At 44.0% G+C, this 9,162-nt stretch overlaps 1 long non-coding RNA gene across 1 annotated transcript; it reads right to left on the bottom strand.

Annotated features, from left to right (window-relative positions):
• Nucleotides 1-6,749: 6,749 nt before the first annotated feature.
• On the bottom strand, nucleotides 6,750-8,956 carry LOC125556493. The gene is made up of 2 exons (XR_007305103.1): nucleotides 8,510-8,956; nucleotides 6,750-7,239 (listed from the first exon to the last, which is right to left on the bottom strand). It is a non-coding gene; the product is annotated as an uncharacterized LOC125556493 (long non-coding RNA).
• Between the last annotated feature and the right edge of the window lie 206 nt (nucleotides 8,957-9,162).

The raw sequence follows: 9,162 nt of genomic DNA, 5'->3' as shown, positions 1-9,162 counted from the left end.
AGTTCCACCGAGTTTGTATTTCCGAGCTAATTTTTTAACCGTGCATCTGAATGCAGCAAATGATATGGTGTTGGAAAGCTTGATGAAATGCGAAACTTTTTGGTATATATTGTTTCTCCAAATTTCCTATGGTTTTTAGTCAATTTGGAAAATGGCTAAAAAAGTATTTTCTCCATAATTTCTACAAACTTTATTGGAATGGGGCAAATAATATATACCGTTGAAAAGCTACGGAAAATGCAAAACTTTTTTGTATTGATGGTTTTCTCTGATTCCGAGCCGTTTTCAAGGAATTTTGAAAACGGCAGGATCATCTGTTCTGCCTTTATCGCGAAACAGATTCTTCCAAAATGCACCGCGTGAAGACTTGAACTTCTCGACGTGTCTACTTGAACTTCACTCTGTTTTCCACATGCTTTTTTTGCTTGTAGCTCTCCGTCCACTCACCGGAATTGCGCAAGTGATATACCAATGGAAAGCTGCTGCAAAGATGCAACTTTCGTGTGTTGATCATTTTTTCACACTCACGACGATTTTAAAAGTTTTTCATCTGAAATTCATTTAGCGTAGTAGTTGAACTTCCTGCTGTATTCACGTTGAACTTCTGTGACGTATTTTCGTTTGTAATTTTCTCATCCATTCATCAGTGTTACACAAATGATATTTTTTTTACAAACATCTCTCACAATAATTTTTTTAACTTTCTCCGACTGAGGACTTGAACTTACACAAATGATATTCCTGCCGTGTTGAAGTAAATTAGAAAATGACGAGATCATGGTTTCTGCCTTCATCGCGAATGAAAATGCTCTGTGTGAAACAGTTGACCTTCTCGGGCATGTCAGTTTGAACTTCACTCTGTTTTTGACGTGTGGTTCCGTAACTCCCAAACCACTTACCGAAATTGAGCAAATGATATACTGATGAAAAGTTGTTGAAAATACGCAACTTTTTCATGTTGATCAGTTTTTCATACTCACGGCGGTTCAAAATATGTTTTTGAATGTGTAAAAAATGTATTTTTTAATGATATACATAAATCTTTAAAACCATTCATCGGAATATAGCATAAAATATACCGTTCGAAAGCTTATGAATAGGAGCATCTTTTCATGTAGATAGACATTACAATTTTTTGTCATTTGAGAGTAGTTTCAAAATGGCAAAAACAACGTTGTTTTTCGCCTGTTTTTTACATGTATTTGAAGGTCAGACGTCTTGCACTAGAGATCTTGAACTTCACCGGGAGGAGCACATGAACTTCTTACAACAAACATTTTAAGCTTTTTGTTTTCTATTCTTATATTCCTATCTAAAACACATTTCGTGTAGTAGTTGAACTTTCCATTGTTTTCATCTTAAATTTCTGTCACGTATTTTTGTTCAACCTCTCTAACAAGAATTTTTGAACTTCCCGAGCTAAGCATTTGAACTTCTAGCAACAATTTTTTTAAAATTTGCCTTTTCATTCATGTATTCTCATACGAAACGCACATGATGCAGTACATGAACTTCTGGCTATTATCAATTTGAACTTCTCTCTATTTCATTTTACTAACGAAAAAAGACTGAGTTTTTTTATAGAAATCAAACCGCTCTAACTTTTTAATTTGAACTTCTTTATGTATTTTTTAGAAATGTTAAAATTGTAGTTTTGTTAGAAACATCGAACTTCTTCATTATTTTGAATTAAACTTATTGGTTTGATCCTTTAGTAATCGGAAAATTCCGAGTTTTTAAATAAATATCAAACTCCTATGCTTTTTCCAATTGAACTTCTTTGTTATTTTGAATTGATCTTATTGGTTTTATTCTTTCGTAACAGAAAAAATCCGAGTTTTCAAATATAATATCAAACTGCTCCATTTTTTAAATGTGAACTTCTTGGTTTTATTTTGTTCGTTAACTGAAAAAAAATTCTAGGTTTGTAATAAACATCAAACCGCTCATCTATTTTACTTTGCACTTCTGGTTTTCTTATAAATTAGAAAAAACCATCGAAATCCATGGGAATTGTTTGAACTTTTTTTTTCATTTTCTTTTAACCTCTCCATTTTATTAATTTTAAACTTTCAGAGTTAAGGCAAGTCCATGTATACATGAACTTCTGGACGATATGTCCCCAACCGGCTCAAGTTTTATGCATTCTTATACATACAAACAAAAATGAAAGGGAAATAGAAAAGATATTGCATTCATACGAACACCACTAAGATTTTTTTCAATTTATCATTATGTTACGTGTGAGCTCTGCGTTTTTAGTCCTCGGGGATGACCATATAAGTATCAAGAATTAGAGAACATGTACTTTTCAGTACATCTTTTTTTAGAAATGCACCTTTTTCTCTGAGCGAACTTCAACTTTTTTTATATGTGAACTTCATTGTGAATTTACATTTTATTTCTGGACAAGAATTTCGTATATGAACTTTTTATCATGTTACATATTTTGAACATTTGCATTTCTTATATTTGAACTTCTGTCTCTTTCTCTTATATACATAAGAAAATAGAACCACCCATTTTCTGCAACCACACACACACACAACGCACGCGCACACACAGTTCTCATAAGTATAACGTCAAATAGGTAGATGTCATCAACTCGTACACAAGAACAAAGGAAATGTGAGATCTCTACAATGGTCACACATAAAGAGAGCGGAGGATGTCAGGACCCCGATTCCAAGTCACATCGATCTAGCCGGTAACACCTCATATCACTTTGCGGCCTCACGCACGGTATCCCACGGGTGTCGCCTTACCATGGCCCGGGACCGTTTGTGCCTTTTGGCTCACGTATATGATAGTGTCGCTAGCATCCACATGACAGAGAACCCGGGCCGACATGGCTAGTCGTGAACCCAAAGCGGCACAGACCTATGGAGACAGGCATACATGAATCACATCGAACATGTCGGTCATCAACGAGTGATTCCGGGCTGTAGCACTGGGCTAACAGGACTCCGGGGAACCCCGGGCTGTAGCAGGCTAGACAGGACTCCGGAAGTCACCGTGTGACATTTCCCCGAAGGGACAGACATAGGGACGAAGTGAAACACATGCCGGCCAGTCAAGTGTCCTGAACAGTAGTGCTGGGCTAGCAAGACTCCGGTGAACCGGGCTGTAGCGGACTACTATGGCTCGAGGAACACTAGACTACATTTCCCTATAAGAAAGGCTGCCAAGGATAAACAACTAGATTGTCGGATCCCACTCATACCAAGCATTTCAATCATACACACAATATGCCCGATATGAGTACATACAACATGGCATCACAACAAAACTCTACAACTCAAGTACTTTATTTAAAGGCTCCAGAGAGCCATACATAACAAGTTCATACAGATAGGTGTCACATGACCCGACACTCAAGTCATACAAACATACAAGCACATGCGAAAGCAACTAGTCTGAGTACAGACTCTAAAAAGAAAGAAGGCTTCTCGAAGCCTGTCTATCTACATAGGGCCCTCCATGGCCGGGATCACCACCTGGGTGGCTAGTCACTCATCGACGTCAAGGTCTACATAAAACCCATCGGAAGGGGCAGTGTTGTCGTCTGAAAACAATAAATAAGCAAACATGAGTACAAAGGTACTCAGCAAGTCTTACATCAGAACCTACCATACATGCTTATTCTCAAGAAGGCGGTGGGGTTGATGCAGCAAGCCAGCTTTAACTCTTGGCTAAGCTATCCTACGGAACTCCACCAGTAAATAGTTTTCGCACACGAGTCCACTACTCACCAACACAATACTCTACCGGGGATCCTCCCTCGTCATCCTACGAGAGGGCCATCCTCGGTACTCACACTTATCTTGAGTCTTTTAGTAGTATCCATTAACTTGTCTATGAACTGTATAGGCAACCAAGTAGTCCTTTACCGCGGACGCGGCTATTCGAATAGTTTTATACCCTGCAGGGGTGTACTTCTTCATACACGCTTCCACCACTTACCGCCGCTTACACGACATGTACTCGGCAACCTTCAAGCGGAAGCCCAGCGAGGGTGTCGGCCACGGCCTACCTAAACACTTAAGTCTCTAGTCCAGGTTTATCGCCTATCCAGGTTCCATCCCGCAGGGAGTCCGGCCGAGGTTTCCACATACGGCCCCGAACGATGTGAACAGGGTTCCGAGACGCCAAACGGGCGCCCGGCATACCCGGCCACGGTGTATCTACCGCAACATAGCCCACCCCTAGGGTCAGCGCTACGCACGGCCGCCAACACATATCCTACAAACACCAGAAACTATTTGCAACTCCTGGACAGAGTACTAAGGTGATTAAGAAGCCGAGAGGGTCAATTAAGGATCCCAATGCATGGTAGTAGCTGAATCTTAAATCACACATACATATCTCAGTTCTTAGGGACGGCCTCAATGAAACAACCCACCATGTACTCCTACATGGCCTCTCATCGATACCTTTACCAAAATATGTTCAACACATCCCTCACATTACCGGCATAAGCATTTCACTCTGGCCCATCACCCAGATGAACCAGACCTGACACCCCTCTAAGCATAGCAGGCATAGCAAGGTAGGAATCACATACATGGCTCAATCAACTCCTACACATGCTAGTGGGTTTCATCTAGTTACTGTGGCAATGACAGGTCATGCAGAGGATAAGGGTTCAACTACCGTAGCACACAGCAGTTTGAATCGCGTTGTCTTAATGTAGTAAACAAGAGCAGGAGCGAGAACATGAGTTTGTATCGGAATGATCAATGGTTGCTTGCCTGATGGAGTGGTAACGGGATACTGCCCTTCAGTTGGATACTCGTGAATATCCTCGGAGGCAGAACCTACCACGAAGAACACATCGGAACACAATCAACACATGACGATATGCAACAATATGATGCATGCTATGACATGGCAATATGAGTGTGTCTTGGCCTAATGCAAGCTAAAATAGAAAGGGATGAACCCATTTGAACCAAAGATTCAAATATTAGCTCATTAAACATGGCATTTATAGTGCATTTCCTTATTCTGCCTAAACATCAAGGTAAAATTGTTTTGTCATGCATGAAACCATTACAGATGGATAGATTGAATTTTTCTGATAATTTTTCATATATAATTTATCTCATTTGGAGCTATGGTTGAATTTCTATGATTTTTAGAAGTTTTAAACATTTTCTGGAATTTTCTGAATAAAAATAAATCCAGAAAATGCATTACTGCGTCAGCATTGCGCCAGGGTGACGTCAGCAGGTCAAAGGCGCCAGCCAGGTCAAACCTGACTGGTGGGCCCCTTCTGTCAGCCTCTCAGGGCACTAACTATGTTTAGTTAGCCTAATTACTGGGCAGGGCCCACTAGTCAGTGACTGATTAACTAAGATTTAATTAAAACTAAACCTAAATTAGTTAACAGACCGGCCCCACCTGTCATAGACTCAGGGGGGGTCTACCCGGGCCCACCCAGGGGTCAAACTGGGTCAACTCACCGGCGGCTTGACGCCGGCGAGGCCCGAGACGGCGGCGCGGCTCGGAAAACGCCCTCCGGCGACCAAATTGACGCCGGAGACCACCCGTGCGAAGCCCAGGCTCTCGCGCATCCAATGGAGCAAGTGTGAGGAGCTGGGGTGGAGCGAGCTCGCCGGAATCGAGCTCGTGGCGGCGGCCGGAGTTCGGGCGAGGTCGGTTTCGACGCTACGGTGCACGGGAGGGAGAACTGGGGGTGGCTACGGGTTCCTGGTGCTGCACTGAGCACGGTGAGGCGCTCCGTTGTGGGCTTGCACGGCTGTGGCCACGGCTGCGCCATGGCCGGCGGCGACAAGCTCTCGGCCGCGGTGGAAAATGGAGCTAGGGGACGAGCACGAGCACGAGAGAAGAGGGGAAAGGAAGAGGAGCTCACAGCGGAGTCGGAGAGGGGGTCAGCGAGCTCGGGGAGGTCCTGGCGACGGCGAATCGACCGGAGATGGCTCGGGTGCCCGAGGTTGAAGACGAGGGCGAAGGCGGCGATGCAGGGCCTCCGGCGATGCGTGGCTCGGTGGGGAGGTCGAGGGAGTCGAGGCGGAGCTAATGGGCTCGTCGGAGGGGCGAGGGGAGGTCTCTGGCAGCGACTACGGCGATCGGCGGCGAGAGACGTGCTCGGCCGTCGCGGGGGAGAGTGAGAGAGACGAGGGGGAGAGTGAGCGAGTGCGGGAGGGAGACGTGGGGGGTCGCGTGGCACTTCAGGGCGTCTTCCGGGCGTCGGCGGAAGCAGGAGGTGGCCGAGGAGGACGACGACTGGCAGCGCCAGCAGGCTGGGCCAGCACAGGTAAGGCCCAGGTGGCTCCTTTCTCCTTTTTTTGATTTAGTTTCTGTTTTCTATTAAACTGCAACTGTTTAGCTTTATTTAAAATACTAGAACATTTCCAAAAATCCTGAAAATAAATGTGGCCTCTGTTTAGATTATTTCCAACAGGAAACATTTACTCCCAGAATTATTTGAGCATTTAAATTATTTTATAGCATTTAAATGCCCAAATTCAAATACTTATGATTTAATTTAATGACCTTCTGTTGACCTAGAAAATTATGCACCAATTTTGCCAGAGGTTCTAACCTAAGACAAAGAGGGTGAACTTTTTAGAAGGGGATTTTAGGTTCATTGAAAATATTTTTAGTAAACCCTAGTTGTTTCCAGGGGGTGTTGGGGGTTCTGTCTTCCCCAATTCAAATTTAAGAAAAATTTAAACATGATGCATAATCTAATGCTTGAACTAGCTAGGGTGTGACAGAGGAGATCTTCCACAAGCATTTTTTATACTTGACGCAAGCATTTTTTTGTATCTGCCACAAGAATTTTTCTCGGCCTGCAATGAATGTTGTGCAGCTATGCGATGGTGAATAACAACAAAATTAGCGACGGTAGGATTCACAGGTTCACAAGCTCGCCAGAGTCGGCTGCCGCACACCGCGGTTGCGGTGGCGGTGACGGACGCGCAGATCAGATGCGCGGGAGGTGAAGACGTGTTGCAGTAGGCAGCAGTCGGCATGGGTGGCGCGCACGGCGTGGACCAACAGCGGTCGATCTATGCTTTGCTTCTTCTCTATTTCTTCCTTGTGTGTAGCAAGATCCGGCTGGATTTTTTATTTCAACAAGTGAGTGGAGTAGACAACAACGTATACTGCTCTTTTTTTGCAGCTGAACTGGTGCATCAGGTGATGCCGACCTGCAACAATGGCCGTTTTTCAGATGACAGACACAAACAGATGCGATGCAGTGGAGTTTTGCTGCATACAAAGAAGTAAACTTCAGTAATTCAAAAAAATAGCACAAAAGTGCGAAGCAAGTGATCACACATTTTTGCACATGCAACAATGTGTAGATGTTAAGGCTGTGTTTGATAGCAAAGTATTATATAAACCAAAGTATCAAAAACTACAGTAATTTTGCTTGTAGGTGTGAGATATCATAGTTTTATCAAAACAGAGTATTTTGCAGCATTCACAATACATAGAACCTGTTTGGTTGTTGCCGCATAACGCTGTAAATTTTGCTGTTTAGCCGTTGTGTTTAAGCACTCAGCAGCTCTGTTTTTAAAAAAGAGGTTTGGGGTTCTTTTTTTTATGCAGAGAAAAAACTGCAGTTTGCGCAATACTACAATATTAAAAGCACAGTTGTTAGGGACAACCAAACAGCTCATTGTAAATAAAACCGTGGTAATCTAAAAAACTGTAGTATTCTCAAAATACTTAGAAAATACTTTGCTATCAAACAGGGCCTAAATTATTTGGCGGCCACGGTTGATTGATTTTTGGTGACTCATTCCTTGCTGTAGGACCTAATATATCTTCAAAGAAAACACAGAATCAAAAATATATAAAAAGAAACCTGGGATGTTTACTAGCACAGTAAAAATCTTGAAGTTCAGAGGTGGAATGTTTGAACTACTACTGCTGGACAAATTAGATAGAGGTAAGTCCATGGGAAAAAAATTAGATAGAGGTAAACACATACATGGTTCGGTAATAATTTTGTTCCTAGCCTGATCTATCTTGAACAGTAACAATAGCAACTAGCTATCCAGTGCATTGACGCAAACTAACTAACATATGGCGTGCACTTCACTCATAGATGGCCATGGAATCTTGCTCCTCGTTGCCTACAACTGGCCAATGCCCAGCAACGACCACGAGGAACTCGCAACTGTCTTCCATTGCCCATACTCCTGGCTGCCTAGTCTAAATTGGTGACAGAAGAGAGGAGCCGCCGGAGCGAGCCAGATCAAGTCGCACACAGGATAAGAAATTGTTCAAGAACTGTAGAACATCTAAAAAACTGAATACTTGGAAAATAAAAATCAAACTATCTGTAGTGAGAGTTTAACTTGAACTGCTCATTCAGCCAGACTCTCCCTTCTTTCTTTCATACATTTCCACATGGAAAAATTAGGAAGAAGACGCCATGAGCTTTGCTCGAGGTGGATTATTGGAGGAAATTCCATTCAGCATATATGAAGAATTCATAGTTGAACAGCCTTCTGCCGCATAGGATGCTTACCCGCACGTGTATGACGACGACGGCAACCTGTGTCGGCCATGACACTCCGGTGGTGGCAGCAGAAGCTGCTGCTAGTGGTCGAGGTGGCCACGATCTCTCCTCTCTTGCAGCTCTTAGCCTCCAACAAGCACACACGCGACGACGGCTGGGGTGGTCGTGGAGGTGGGGCAGCCAGCTACGGCGGCGAGGCCCATGGCAGTAGGGTCATTCCCACACCACCCGACCACCCACACACACCGCCGCCTGCCTATAGCACCCCACTGTTGGCTTGGGTGGTGCGCACGGCGGTAGCTGGTGGTGCTGGATCAGGCGGGGCTGCAGGAGTAGGCCAGCGGCCGGGCTGCGCGAGGATGGCGGTGGTGAGGCGGGAGGAGGCCAACGGGGCGACGCTGGGAAGTCAGGAGGAAGATGCACGGGAGGCGGAGGATCCTGGTGGCGGGGATTGCGACCTGCGGGAGGTGGGTCGTGGGGATTATTTTTCTTCCTTCCAGCGTGTTCGGAAACTCGGGAACATTTGATCCGCGCTATATAGAGCGTGCTGTGATCCAAATATATATATATACAGACGCACACACACATACATATACAGACGTGACAAATGCTTATCCATCAAATTATCATCATAAACGCATTAAACTAGAATTATGCCTATA

The sequence above is a fragment of the Triticum urartu genome, chromosome 5 (assembly GCF_003073215.2).
Source record: "Triticum urartu cultivar G1812 chromosome 5, Tu2.1, whole genome shotgun sequence".
In the NCBI taxonomy this organism is placed as follows: Eukaryota; Viridiplantae; Streptophyta; class Magnoliopsida; order Poales; family Poaceae; genus Triticum; species Triticum urartu.
Note: the sequence above shows the minus strand (reverse complement) of the source record. Positions and strands in the feature narration are given on the sequence as shown.